Genomic DNA, 13,859 nt, shown 5'->3' with positions numbered 1-13,859 from the left:
CCACCCTACCTGAGACTGGGTGATCTGATCCCCACTCATCCTCCCCTGGCTACTAGATCCAAACCCCATCCACTCCCCACCCCACCTGATACTTCCCTACCCTACCTGAGACTAGGTGATCTGATCCCCATTCATCCTCCCCTGGCTACTAGATCCATACCCCATCCACTCCCCACCCCACCTGAGACTTCCCCACCCTACCTGAGACTAGGTGATCTGATCCCCACTCATCCTCCCCTGGCTACTAGATCCATACACTGTCCACTCCCCACCCTACCTGAGACTGGGTGATCTGATCCCCACTCATCCTCCCCTGGTTACTAGATCCATACACCATCCACTCCCCACCTATCCTGAGACTGGGTGATCCGATCCCCACTCATCCTCCTCTGGTTACTAGATCCATGCACCATCCACTCCATACCCTACCTGAGACTGGGTGATCTGATCCCCACTCATCCTCCCCTGGTTACTAGGTCCATACGTCGTCCACTCCCCACCCTTCCTGAGACTGGATGATCTGATCCCCACTCATCCTCCCCTGGCTACTAGATCCAAACCCCATCCACTCCCCACCCCACCTGATACTTCCCTACCCTACCTGAGACTAGGTGATCTGATCCCCACTCATCCTTCCCTGGCTACTAGATCCATACCCCATCCACTCCCCACCCCACCTGAGACATCCCCACCCTACCTGAGACTGGGTGATCTGATCCCCAATCATCCTCCCCTGGCTACTAGATCCATACACTGTCCACTCCCCACCCTACCTGAGGCTGGGTGATCTGATCCCCACTCATCCTCCCCTGGTTACTAGATCCATACACCATCCACTCCCCACCTAACCTGAGACTGGGTGATCCGATCCCCACTCATCCTCCTCTGGTTACTAGATCCATGCACCATCCACTCCCCACCCTACCTGAGACTGGGTGATCTGATCCCCACTCATCCTCCCCTGGTTACTAGATCCATACACCATCCACTCCCCACCTAACCTGAGACTGGGTGATCCGATCCCCACTCATCCTCCTCTGGTTACTAGATCCATGCACCGTCCACTCATACCCTACCTGAGACTGGGTGATCTGATCCCCACTCATCCTCCCCTGGTTACTAGGTCCATACGTCGTCCACTTATCATCCACTCCCCACCTAACCCAAGACTGGGTGATCTGATCCCCACTCATCCTCCCCTGGTTACTAGATCCATACACCATCCACTCCCCACCTAACCTGAGACTGGGTGATCTGATCCCCACTCATCCTCCCCTGGTTACTAGATCCATACACTGTCCACTCCCCACCCTACCTGAGACTGGGTGATCTTATCCCCACTCATCCTCCCCTGGCTACTAGATCCATGCACCATCCACTCCCCACCTAACCTGAGACTGGGTGATCTGATCCCCACTCATCCTCCCTTGGTTACTAGATCCATACACCATCCACTCCCCACCTAACCTGAGACTGGGTGATCTGATACCCACTCATCCTCCTTTGGATACTAGATCCATGCACCGTCCACTCCATACCCTACCTGAGACTGGGTGATCTGATCCCCACTCATCCTCCCCTGGTTACTAGGTCCATACGTCGTCCACTCCCCACCTACCTGAGACTTCCCCACCCTACCTGAGACTGGGTGATCATATCCCCACTCATCCTCCCCTGGTTACTATGTCCATACGTCGTCCACTCCCCACCCTACCTGAGACTTCCCCACCCTACCTGAGACTGGGTGATCTGATCCCCACTCATCCTCCCCTGGTTACTAGATCCATACACCATCCACTCCCCACCTAACCTGAGACTGGGTGATCTGATCCCCACTCATCCTCCCCTGGTTACTAGATCCATACACTGTCCACTCCCCACCCTACCTGAGACTGGGTGATCTTATCCCCACTCATCCTCCCTTGGCTACTAGATCCATGCACCATCCACTCCCCACCTAACCTGAGACTGGGTGATCTGATCCCCACTCATCCTCCCTTGGTTACTAGATCCATACACCATCCACTCCCCACCTAACCTGAGACTGGGTGATCCGATACCCACTCATCCTCCTCTGGTTACTAGATCCATGCACCGTCCACTTCATACCCTACCTCAGACTGGGTGATCTGATCCCCACTCATCCTCCCCTAGTTACTAGGTCCATACGTCGTCCACTCCCCACCCTACCTGAGACTGGGTGATCTGATCCCCACTCATCCTCCCCTGGCTACTAGATCCAAACCCCATCCACTCCCCACCCCACCTGATACTTCCCTACCCTACCTGAGACTAGGTGATCTGATCCCCACTCATCCTCCCCTGGCTACTAGATCCATACCCCATCCACTCCCCACCCCACCTGAGACTTCCCCACCCTACCTGAGACTGGGTGATCTGATCCCCACTCATCCTCCCTTGGCTACTAGATCCATACACTGTCCACTCCCCACCCTACCTGAGACTGGGTGATCTGATCCCCACTCATCCTCCCCTGGTTACTAGATCCATACACCATACACTCCCCACCTAACCTGAGAGTGGGTGATCCGATCCCCACTCATCCTCCTCTGGTTACTAGATCCATGCACCATCCACTCCATACCCTACCTGAGACTGGGTGATCTGATCCCCACTCATCCTCCCCTGGTTACTAGGTCCAAACGTTGTCCACTCCCCACCCTACCTGAGACTGGGTAATCTGATCCCCACTCATCCTCCCCTGGCTACTAAATCCAAACCCCATCCACTCCCCACCCCACCTGGTACTTCCCTACCCTACCTGAGACTAGGTGATCTGATCCCCACTCATCCTCCCCTGGCTACTAGATCCATACCCCATCCACTCCCCACCCCACCTGAGACTTCCCCACCGTACCTGAGACTGGGTGATCTGATCCCCACTCATCCTCCCCTGGCTACTAGATCCATACACTGTCCACTCCCCACCCTACCTGAGACTGGGTGATCTGATCCCCACTCATCCTCCCCTGGTTACTAGATCCATACACCATCCACTCCCCACCTAACCTGAGACTGGGTGATCCGATCCCCACTCATCCTCCTCTGGTTACTAGATCCATGCACCATCCACTCCATACCCTACCTGAGCCTGGGTGATCTGATCCCCACTCATCCTCCCCTGGTTACTAGGTCCATACGTCATCCACTCCCCACCCTACCTGAGACTGGGTGATCTGATCCCCATGCTTCCTCCCCTTGCTACTGGATCCATACCCCATCCACTCCCCACCCCACCTGATAGTTCCCCACCCTACCTGAGACTGGGTGATCTGATCCCCACTCATCCTCCCCTGGCTACTAGATCCATACCCCATCCACTCCCCATCCCACCTGAGACTTCCCCACCCTACCTGAGACTGGGTGATCTGATCCCCACTCATCCTCCCCTGGCTACTAGATCCATACACTGTCCACTCCCCACCCTACCTGAGACTGGGTGATCTGATCCCCACTCATCCTCCCCTGGTTACTAGATCCATACACTGTCCACTCCCCACCCTACCTGAGACTGGGTGATCTTATCCCCACTCATCCTCCCCTGGCTACTAGATCCATGCACCATCCACTCCCCACCTAACCTGAGACTGGGTGATCTGATCCCCACTCATCCTCCCTTGGTTACTAGATCCATACACCATCCACTCCCCACCTAACCTGAGACTGGGTGATCTGATACCCACTCATCCTCCTTTGGATACTAGATCCATGCACCGTCCACTCCATACCCTACCTGAGACTGGGTGATCTGATCCCCACTCATCCTCCCCTGGTTACTAGGTCCATACGTCGTCCACTCCCCACCTACCTGAGACTTCCCCACCCTACCTGAGACTGGGTGATCATATCCCCACTCATCCTCCCCTGGTTACTATGTCCATACGTCGTCCACTCCCCACCCTACCTGAGACTTCCCCACCCTACCTGAGACTGGGTGATCTGATCCCCACTCATCCTCCCCTGGTTACTAGATCCATACACCATCCACTCCCCACCTAACCTGAGACTGGGTGATCTGATCCCCACTCATCCTCCCCTGGTTACTAGATCCATACACTGTCCACTCCCCACCCTACCTGAGACTGGGTGATCTTATCCCCACTCATCCTCCCTTGGCTACTAGATCCATGCACCATCCACTCCCCACCTAACCTGAGACTGGGTGATCTGATCCCCACTCATCCTCCCTTGGTTACTAGATCCATACACCATCCACTCCCCACCTAACCTGAGACTGGGTGATCCGATACCCACTCATCCTCCTCTGGTTACTAGATCCATGCACCGTCCACTTCATACCCTACCTCAGACTGGGTGATCTGATCCCCACTCATCCTCCCCTAGTTACTAGGTCCATACGTCGTCCACTCCCCACCCTACCTGAGACTGGGTGATCTGATCCCCACTCATCCTCCCCTGGCTACTAGATCCAAACCCCATCCACTCCCCACCCCACCTGATACTTCCCTACCCTACCTGAGACTAGGTGATCTGATCCCCACTCATCCTCCCCTGGCTACTAGATCCATACCCCATCCACTCCCCACCCCACCTGAGACTTCCCCACCCTACCTGAGACTGGGTGATCTGATCCCCACTCATCCTCCCTTGGCTACTAGATCCATACACTGTCCACTCCCCACCCTACCTGAGACTGGGTGATCTGATCCCCACTCATCCTCCCCTGGTTACTAGATCCATACACCATACACTCCCCACCTAACCTGAGAGTGGGTGATCCGATCCCCACTCATCCTCCTCTGGTTACTAGATCCATGCACCATCCACTCCATACCCTACCTGAGACTGGGTGATCTGATCCCCACTCATCCTCCCCTGGTTACTAGGTCCAAACGTTGTCCACTCCCCACCCTACCTGAGACTGGGTAATCTGATCCCCACTCATCCTCCCCTGGCTACTAAATCCAAACCCCATCCACTCCCCACCCCACCTGGTACTTCCCTACCCTACCTGAGACTAGGTGATCTGATCCCCACTCATCCTCCCCTGGCTACTAGATCCATACCCCATCCACTCCCCACCCCACCTGAGACTTCCCCACCGTACCTGAGACTGGGTGATCTGATCCCCACTCATCCTCCCCTGGCTACTAGATCCATACACTGTCCACTCCCCACCCTACCTGAGACTGGGTGATCTGATCCCCACTCATCCTCCCCTGGTTACTAGATCCATACACCATCCACTCCCCACCTAACCTGAGACTGGGTGATCCGATCCCCACTCATCCTCCTCTGGTTACTAGATCCATGCACCATCCACTCCATACCCTACCTGAGCCTGGGTGATCTGATCCCCACTCATCCTCCCCTGGTTACTAGGTCCATACGTCATCCACTCCCCACCCTACCTGAGACTGGGTGATCTGATCCCCATGCTTCCTCCCCTTGCTACTGGATCCATACCCCATCCACTCCCCACCCCACCTGATAGTTCCCCACCCTACCTGAGACTGGGTGATCTGATCCCCACTCATCCTCCCCTGGCTACTAGATCCATACCCCATCCACTCCCCATCCCACCTGAGACTTCCCCACCCTACCTGAGACTGGGTGATCTGATCCCCACTCATCCTCCCCTGGCTACTAGATCCATACACTGTCCACTCCCCACCCTACCTGAGACTGGGTGATCTGATCCCCACTCATCCTCTCCCTGGCTACTAGATCCATACACTGTCCACTCCCCTCCCTACCTGAGACGGGGTGATCTGATCCCCACTCATCCTCCCCTGGTTACTAGATCCATGCACCATCCACTCCCCACCCTACCTGAGACTGGGTGATCTGATCCCCACTCATCCTCCCCTGGTTACTAGATCCATACCCCATCCGCCCCCCACCCCACCTGAGACTTCCCCACCCTACCTGAGACTGGGAGATCTGATCCCCACTCATCCTCCCCTGGCTACTAGATCTATATACTGTCCACTCCCCACCCTACCTGAGACTGGGTGATCTGATCCCCACTCTTCCTCCCCTGGTTACTAGATCCATGCACCATCCACTCCCCACCCTACCCGAGACTGGGTGATCTGATCCCCACTCATCCTCCCTTGGTTACTAGATCCATACACCATCCACTCCCCACCTAACCTGAGACTGGGTGATCTGATCCCCACTCATCCTCCCCTGGTTACTAGGTCTATACGTCGTCCACTCCCCATCTACCTGAGACTTCCCCACCCTACCTGAGACTGGGTGATCTGATCCCCACTCATCCTCCCCTGGCTACTAGATCCATATACTATCCACTCCCCACCCCACTTGAGACTGGGTGATCTGATCCCCACTCATCCTCCCCTGGCTACTAGATCCATACACTATCCACTCCCCACCCCACCTGAGACTGGGTGATCTGATCCCCACTCATCCTCCCCTGGCTACTAGATCCATGCACCATCCACACCCCACCTAACCTGAGACTGGGTGATCTGATCAACACTCATCCTCCCATGGTTACTAGATCCATACACCATCCACTCCCCACTTAACCTGAGACTGGGTGATCCGATCCCCACTCATCCTCCTCTGGTTACTAGATCCATGCGCCGTCCACTCCATACCCTACCTAAGGCTGGGTGATCTGATCCCCATTCATCCTCCCCTGGTTACTAGGTCCATACGTCGTCCACTCCCCAACCTACCTGAGACTGGGTAATCTGATCCCCACTCATCCTCCCCTGGCTACTAGATCCATACCCCATCCACTCCCCACCCTACCTGAGACTTCCCCACCCTACCTGAGACTGGTGATCTGATCCCCACTCATCCTCCCCTTGCTACTAGATCCATACCCCATCCACCGCCTACCCTACCTGAGCCTGGGTGATCTGATCACACCTCATCCTCCCCTGGTTACTAGGTCCATAAACCGTCCACTCCCCACCCTATCTGAGACTGGGTGATCTGATCCCAACTCATCCTCCCCTGGCTACTAGATCCATACACTGTCCACTCCCCACCCTACCTGAGACTGGGTGATCTGATCCCCACTCATCCTTCCCTGGCTACTAGATCCATACACTATCCACTCCCCACCCTACCTGAGACTGGGTGATCTGATCCCCACTCATCCTCCCCTGGTTACTAGATCCATACCCCATCCACTCCCCACCCCACCTGAGACTTCCCCACCCTACCTGAGACTGGGTGATCTGATCCCGACTCATCCCACCCTGGCTACTAGATCCATATACTGTCCAATCCCCACCCTACCTGAGACTGGGTGATCTGATCCCAGCTCATCCTCCCCTGGTTACTAGATCCATACCCCATCCACTCCCCACCCCACCTGAGACTTCCCCACCCTACCTGAGACTGCGTGGTCTGATCCCCACTCATCCTCCCCTGGCTACTAGATCCATACACTGTCCACTCCCCGCCCTACCTGAGACTGGGTGATCTGATCCCCACTCATCCACCCCAGGTTACTAGATCCATTCACCATCCACTCCCCACCCTACCTGAGACTGGGTGATGTGATCCCCACTCATCCTCCCCTGGTTACTAGATCCATACCCCATCCACCCCCCATCCCACCTGAGACTTCCCCACTCTACCTGAGACTGAGTGATCTGATCCCCACTCATCCTCCCCTGGCTACTAGATCCATAGACTCTCCACTCCCCACCCTACCTGAGACTGGGTGATCTGATCCCCACTCATCCTCCCCTGGTTACTAGATCCATACACTGTCCACTCCCCACCCTACCTGAGACTGGGTGATCTTATCCCCACTCATCCTCCCCTGGCTACTAGATCCATGCACCATCCACTCCCCACCTAACCTGAGACTGGGTGATCTGATCCCCACTCATCCTCCCTTGGTTACTAGATCCATACACCATCCACTCCCCACCTAACCTGAGACTGGGTTATCCGATACCCACTCATCCTCCTCTGGTTACTAGATCCATGCACCGTCCACTTCATACCCTACCTCAGACTGGGTGATCTGATCCCCACTCATCCTCCCCTAGTTACTAGGTCCATACGTCGTCCACTCCCCACCCTACCTGAGACTGGGTGATCTGATCCCCACTCATCCTCCCCTGGCTACTAGATCCAAACCCCATCTACTCCCCACCCCACCTGATACTTCCCTACCCTACCTGAGACTAGGTGATCTGATCCCCACTCATCCTCCCCTGGCTACTAGATCCATACCCCATCCACTCCCCACCCCACCTGAGACTTCCCCATCCTACCTGAGACTGGGTGATCTGATCCCCACTCATCCTCCCTTGGCTACTAGATCCATACACTGTCCACTCCCCACCCTACCTGAGACTGGGTGATCTGATCCCCACTCATCCTCCCCTGGTTACTAGATCCATACACCATCCACTCCCCACCTAACCTGAGACTGGGTGATCCGATCCCCACTCATCCTCCTCTGGTTACTAGATCCATGCACCATCCACTCCATACCCTACCTGAGACTGGGTGATCTGATCCCCACTCATCCTCCCCTGGTTACTAGGTCCAAACGTTGTCCACTCCCCACCCTACCTGAGACTGGGTAATCTGATCCCCACTCATCCTCCCCTGGCTACTAAATCCAAACCCCATCTACTCCCCACCCACCTGGTACTTCCCTACCCTACCTGAGACTAGGTGATCTGATCCCCACTCATCCTCCCCTGGCTACTAGATCCATACCCCATCCACTCCCCACCCCACCTGAGACTTCCCCACCGTACCTGAGACTGGGTGATCTGATCCCCACTCATCCTCCCCTGGCTACTAGATCCATACACTGTCCACTCCCCACCCTACCTGAGACTGGGTGATCTGATCCCCACTCATCCTCCCCTGGTTACTAGATCCATACACCATCCACTCCCCACCTAACCTGAGACTGGGTGATCCGATCCCCACTCATCCTCCTCTGGTTACTAGATCCATGCACCATCCACTCCATACCCTACCTGAGCCTGGGTGATCTGATCCCCACTCATCCTCCCCTGGTTACTAGGTCCATACGTCATCCACTCCCCACCCTACCTGAGACTGGGTGATCTGATCCCCATTCTTCCTCCCCTTGCTACTGGATCCATACCCCATCCACTCCCCACCCCACCTGATAGTTCCCCACCCTACCTGAGACTAGGTGATCTGATCCACACTCATCCTCCCCTGGCTACTAGATCCATACCCCATCCACTCCCCATCCCACCTGAGACTGGGTGATCTGATCCCCACTCATCCTCTCCCTGGCTACTAGATCCATACACTGTCCACTCCCCTCCCTACCTGAGACGGGGTGATCTGATCCCCACTCATCCTCCGCTGGTTACTAGATCCATGCACCATCCACTCCCCACCCTACCTGAGACTGGGTGATCTGATCCCCACTCATCCTCCCCTGGTTACTAGATCCATACCCCATCCGCCCCCCACCCCACCTGAGACTTCCCCACCCTACCTGAGACTGGGAGATCTGATCCCCACTCATCCTCCCCTGGCTACTAGATCTATATACTGTCCACTCCCCACCCTACCTGAGACTGGGTGATCTGATCCCCACTCTTCCTCCCCTGGTTACTAGGTCTATACGTCGTCCACTCCCCATCTACCTGAGACTTCCCCACCCTACCTGAGACTGGGTGATCTGATCCCCACTCATCCTCCCCTGGCTACTAGATCCATATACTATCCACTCCCCACCCCACCTGAGACTGGGTGATCTGATCCCCACTCATCCTCCCCTGGCTATTAGATCCATACACTATCCACTCCCCACCTAACCTGAGACTGGGTGATCTGATCCCCACTCATCCTCCCCTGGTTACTAGGTCTATACGTCGTCCACTCCCCATCTACCTGAGACTTCCCCACCCTACCTGAGACTGGGTGATCTGATCCCCACTCATCCTCCCCTGGTTACTAGATCCATGCACCATCCACTCCCCACCCTACCCGAGACTGGGTGATCTGATCCCCACTCATCCTCCCCTGGCTACTAGATCCATATACTATCCACTCCCCACCCCACCTGAGACTGGGTGATCTGATCCCCACTCATCCTCCCTTGGCTATTAGATCCATACACTATCCACTCCCCACCCCACCTGAGACTGGGTGATCTGATCCCCACTCATCCTCCCCTGGCTACTAGATCCATGCACCATCCACACCCCACCTAACCTGAGACTGGTTGATCTGATCAACACTCATCCTCCCATGGTTACTAGATCCATACACCATCCACTCCCCACTTAACCTGAGACTGGGTGATCCGATCCCCACTCATACTCCTCTGGTTACTAGATCCATGCGCCGTCCACTCCATACCCTACCTAAGACTGGGTGATCTGATCCCCATTCATCCTCCCCTGGTTACTAGGTCCATACGTCGTCCACTCCCCAACCTACCTGAGACTGGGTAATCTGATCCCCACTCATCCTCCCCTGGCTACTAGATCCATACCCCATCCACTCCCCACCCTACCTGAGACTTCCCCACCCTACCTGAGACTGGTGATCTGATCCCCACTCATCCTCCCCTTGCTACTAGATCCATACCCCATCCACCCCCTACCCTACCTGAGCCTGGGTGATCTGATCACACCTCATCCTCCCCTGGTTACTAGGTCCATACACCGTCCACTCCCCACCCTATCTGAGACTGGGTGATCTGATCCCAACTCATCCTCCCCTGGCTACTAGATCCATACACTGTCCACTCCCCACCCTACCTAAGACTGGGTGATCTGATCCCCACTCATCCTTCCCTGGCTACTAGATCCATCCACTATCCACTCCCCACCCTACCTGAGACTGGGTGATCTGATCCCCACTCATCCTCCCCTGGTTACCAGATCCATACCCCATCCACTCCCCACCCCACCTGAGACTTCCCCACCCTACCTGAGACTGGGTGATCTGATCCCCACTCATCCCACCCTGGCTACTAGATCCATATACTGTCCAATCCCCACCCTACCTGAGACTGGGTGATCTGATCCCAGCTCATCCTCCCCTGGTTACTAGATCCATACCCCATCCACTCCCCACCCCACCTGAGACTTCCCCACCCTACCTGAGACTGCGTGGTCTGATCCCCACTCATCCTCCCCTGGCTACTAGATCCATACACTGTCCACTCCCCGCCCTACCTGAGACTGGGTGATCTGATCCCCACTCATCCACCCCAGGTTACTAGATCCATTCACCATCCACTCCCCACCCTACCTGAGACTGGGTGATCTGATCCCCACTCATCCTCCCCTGGTTACTAGATCCATACCCCATCCACCCCCCATCCCACCTGAGACTTCCCCACTCTACCTGAGACTGAGTGATCTGATCCCCACTCATCCTCCCCTGGCTACTAGATCCATAGACTCTCCACTCCCCACCCTACCTGAGACTGGGTGATCTGATCCCCACTCATCCTCCCCTGGTTACTAGATCCATGCACCATCCACTCCCCACCCTATCTGAGACTGGGTGATCTGATCCCCACTCATCCTCCCCTGGTTACTAGATCCATACACCATCCACTCCCCACCTAACCTGAGACTGGGTGATCCGATCCCCACTCATCCTCCTCTGGTTACTAGATCCATGCACTGTCCACTCCATACCCTATCTGAGACTGGGTGATCTGATCCCCACTCATCCTCCTCTGGTTACTAGGTCCATACGTCGTCCACTCCCCACCCTACCTGAGACTTCCCCACCCTACCTGAGACTGGGTGATCTGATCCCCACTCATCCTTCCCTGGCTACTAGATCCATACACTATCCACTCCCCACCCTACCCGAGACTGGATGATCTGATCCCCACTCATCCTCCCCTGGCTACTAGATCCATACACTATCCACTCCCCACCCTACCTGTGACTGGGTGATCTGATCCCCACTCATCCTCCCCTGGTTACAAGATCCATACACTGTCCACTCCCCAACCTACCTGAGACTGGGTGATCTTATCCCCACTCATCCTCCCCTGGCTACTAGATCCATGCACCATCCACTCCCCACCTAACCTGAGACTGGGTGATCTGATCCCCACTCATCCTCCCTTGGTTACTAGATCCATACACCATCCACTCCCCACCTAACCTGAGACTGGGTGATCCGATACCCACTCATCCTCCTCTGGTTACTAGATCCATGCACCGTCCACTTCATACCCTACCTCAGACTGGGTGATCTGATCCCCACTCATCCTCCCCTGGTTACTAGGTCCATACGTCGTCCACTCCCCACCCTACCTGAGACTGGGTGATCTGATCCCCACTCATCCTCCCCTGGTTACTAGATCCAAACCCCATCCACTCCCCACCCCACCTGATACTTCCCTACCCTACCTGAGACTAGGTGATCTGATCCCCACTCATCCTCCCCTGGCTACTAGATCCATACCCCATCCACTCCCCACCCCACCTGAGACTTCCCCACCCTACCTGAGACTGGGTGCTCTGATCCCCACTCATCCTCCCCTGGCTACTAGATCCATACACTGTCCACTCCCCCACCCTACCTGAGACTGGGTGATCTTATCCCCACTCATCCTCCCCTGGCTCCTAGATCCATGCACCATCCACTCCCCACCTAACCTGAGACTGGGTGATCTGATCCCCACTCATCCTCCCTTGGTTACTAGATCCATACACCATCCACTCCCCACCTAACCTGAGACTGGGTGATCCGATACCCACTCATCCTCCTTTGGATACTAGATCCATGCACCGTCCACTCCATACCCTACCTGAGACTGGGTGATCTGATCCCCACTCATCCTCCCCTGGTTACTAGGTCCATACGTCGTCCACTCCCCACCTACCTGAGACTTCCCCACCCTACCTGAGACTGGGTGATCTGATCCCCACTCATCCTCCCGTGGTTACTAGGTCCATACGTCATCCACTCCCCACCCTACCTGAGACTTCCCCACCCTACCTGAGACTGGGTGATCTGATCCCCACTCATCCTCCCCTGGTTACTAGATCCATACACCATCCACTCCCCACCTAACCTGAGACTGGGTGATCTGATCCCCACTCATCCTCCCCTGGTTACTAGATCCATACACTGTCCACTACCCACCCTACCTGAGACTGGGTGATCTTATCCCCACTCATCCTCCCCTGGCTACTAGATCCATGCACCATCCACTCCCCACCTAACCTGAGACTGGGTGATCTGATCCCCACTCATCCTCCCTTGGTTACTAGATCCATACACCATCCACTCCCCACCTAATCTGAGACTGGGTGATCCGATACCCACTTATCCTCCTCTGGTTACTAGATCCATGCACCGTCCACTTCATACCCTACCTCAGACTGGGTGATCTGATCCCCACTCATCCTCCCCTAGTTACTAGGTCCATACGTCGTCCACTCCCCACCCTACCTGAGACTGGGTGATCTGATCCCCACTCATCCTCCCCTGGCTACTAGATCCAAACCCCATCCACTCCCCACCCCACCTGATACTTCCCTACCCTACCTGAGACTAGGTGATCTGATCCCCACTCATCCTCCCCTGGCTACTAGATCCATACCCCATCCACTCCCCACCCCACCTGAGACTTCCCCACCCTACCTGAGACTGGGTGATCTGATCCCCACTCATCCTCCCTTGGCTACTAGATCCATACACTGTCCACTCCCCACCCTACCTGAGACTGGGTGATCTGATCCCCACTCATCCTCCCCTGGTTACTAGATCCATACACCATCCACTCCCCACCTAACCTGAGACTGGGTGATCCGATCCCCACTCATCCTCCTCTGGTTACTAGATCCATGCACCATCCACTCCATACCCTACCTGAGACTGGGTGATCTGATCCCCAC

Source organism: Ambystoma mexicanum, chromosome 8 (genome assembly GCF_040938575.1).
Source record: "Ambystoma mexicanum isolate Mex_15411 chromosome 8, UKY_AmexF1_1, whole genome shotgun sequence".
NCBI lineage: Eukaryota > Metazoa > Chordata > Amphibia > Caudata > Ambystomatidae > Ambystoma > Ambystoma mexicanum.
Note: the sequence above shows the minus strand (reverse complement) of the source record.